The 2,500-nt window shown below is 58.5% G+C and overlaps 1 pseudogene; it reads right to left on the bottom strand.

The window, feature by feature from the left end:
• Positions 1-2,500, bottom strand: part of LOC143261806 (large subunit ribosomal RNA) — an 8,257-nt pseudogene that overhangs the window by 3,725 nt on the left and 2,032 nt on the right.

The following is a 2,500-nucleotide window of genomic DNA, read 5'->3' as shown; positions in this document are numbered from 1 at the left end:
TGACCGATGCGATGCTTAGTGGGCGGAAGTCATTTGGGTCAGAAGACCCATCCTTCTTGGGAACGAACACGGTCCGGCTAATTAGCATTTCCGGAGGGAAACCACCCGATGCGAGCACGGCATTGAAGAAGACGGCTTTGATGCTCGTCGGAACTGCCCTCCACTGCCTCGCCGTGATGCCATCAATACCAGGTGCCGAAGAATTGGCAACTGTGACAGACGTGACGTCGTCACAGGTCACCGGGTGCCACACGTGCGCCAGGGAGGGCGTTGGTGGTAAACGCCTAGACTGCTCGACGGGGGTGGACTCCTGGGACACGAATGGTCCCCAGTGCGCAGCCATGGCCGCGACATCTGGGGAACGTGTCCCAGGTCCCCCGTCGAGGATCTCCCTGGCCGCTCTAGACATATTTGTCTTAAAGAGCGTTTGCACGCGGGCATAATCCCGGCGACGCTGCCGCTTCTTCGGCACCCTGATGGATGCATCCGGACAAGGAGGTCGCAGTCGTCTCAGGGGAGGAGCAGAGAAAACTCCCTGGAGCCACGCATGGAGTCCGGCAGCAACATCGCGACCGTGGAGGAGGTTGTTTGCGACTCCAACGAGCGCGAGTGCGCCGAACCCCTGGATACGGACGACCTCGGGAAGGAGTTCCCGGATAGCCGTCCGAAATCCATCGTGCGGGCTCTCACTCCCCTGCATTGAGCGAGGTGATGGCAGGTGTGATGGATCCGAAGGTGGTGTTGGACCCATCACATCCTCGTTCCGCGGCGGATCATCACGGATCTCAACCGTGTCGGAACGGAGGGAGGAACCACCTGGTTGGTGATCCGCCACCTGGAGGGCGTGGAGCGCTTGGGCTACAAGATTTTTGTAGTCCGCTCCACGCCTCGCACCCTTGATTGACTCAAGGGTGCGTCCCATGGGGAGCACGGCCATCAGGTGTTGATTGATGAACCGTACTCCCCTGGTGGCGGCAAGTGCTTCCTCCCTCGCCATCAAGCGCAGTTCTTCAGCGCTCCAACGCTTTTTGACTCGCTCAATGTCGACTTCCGCGTTCATCTCGTCCGGATGCATGCGACGTCGGTGGACCCCCAATCCAATCTTGGAGGGGAAGGTGCGGCAACAGTCCGGACACATGAATGTGCCGGTCAGCGGGACGCGCGCCCCGGAGGGCCCTGGATCTATACCACTGATGGTCGGTGGTGGAATTGGGCTCGGTGGAACAAAGGCTGGGGCGGGGGCGGGAGGCCGCAGTGGGGTAGGAACCGGCGGCGCGGCTGCCACGGCCTCGTCTACAGGTCCGGCGAGCCGAGGCCCTCGCCGGAGATTATAATTATTTTCTCTTCTTTTTGGGCCTGTAGACAAACCAGTGCGACGGGGTGGCAGCCCGCCGCACCGGGGAGCTAAAGAGCTCCACCCTCCCCCGGACGACACGATAAATCGTGTCGCCGACTCGCTCCGGCCCGAAGGCGGGGGGCAGGTGCATGGGCCCAAAGGCCCTTAAAGCGAGCCTTTCGCCTGAACCCCGTTGGCATGACCCGGCAGGTACCTATAGGAGGTGGGGAAGACTTGGACGGGAGAGGCTAATGGACCTAACAAGAGGTCTATATTGCGCATCACCGTCCCTGCAACTATAACTCCCCTTAAGAGAGTCATAGTTACTCCCGCCGTTTACCCGCGCTTTTTTGAATTTCTTCACGTTGACATTCAGAGCACTGGGCAGAAATCACATTGCGTCAACACCCGTGGGGGCCATCGCAATGCTTTGTTTTAATTAGACAGTCGGATTCCCCTAGTCCGTGCCAGTTCTGAGCTGAGCGTTGAATGGCGGCCGAAGAGGACGACCGCACCGATGGGAAACGCCACGGAAGCCTCGCAGCAAGGAAGATCCGCGGGAGGCCAAGGCACGGGACCGAGCTCGGATCCCAGCCACGAGAGCCGTTCACCTCGCCCAGGCCCGGCACGTCAGCCAGACCCGCTTCCCGACCAAGCCCGACACGCCCCGCTCCTCAGAGCCAATCCTTATCCCGAAGTTACGGATCCAATTTGCCGACTTCCCTTACCTACATTAATCTATCGACTAGAGGCTCTTTACCTTGGAGACCTGCTGCGGATATGGGTACGAACCGGCGCGACACCTCCACGTGGCCCTCTCCTGGATTTTCAAGGTCCGAGGGGATGATCCGGACACCGCCGCAACTGCGGTGCTCTTCGCGTTCCAAACCCTATCTCCCTGCTAGAGGTTTCCAGGGAACTCGAACGCTTATACAGAAAAGAAAACTCTCCCCGGATCTCCCGACGGCGTCTCCAGGTCATTTTGGGTTACCCCGACGAACACTCTTACGAGGGCCCGAATGGTATGCGGTTCCGCTGCCGGGTTCCGGAATAGAAACCGGATTCCCTTTCGCCCAATGGGTGTTTTTTGTGCATGTATATAATAACAAAATATGCTGCGATTTATATAATAATAAAAAAAATAATAAAATAGCTGCGTTTTTT

This window comes from Megalopta genalis, unplaced genomic scaffold, assembly GCF_051020955.1.
Source record: "Megalopta genalis isolate 19385.01 unplaced genomic scaffold, iyMegGena1_principal scaffold0069, whole genome shotgun sequence".
Taxonomy (NCBI): Eukaryota; Metazoa; Arthropoda; class Insecta; order Hymenoptera; family Halictidae; genus Megalopta; species Megalopta genalis.
Note: the sequence above shows the minus strand (reverse complement) of the source record. Positions and strands in the feature narration are given on the sequence as shown.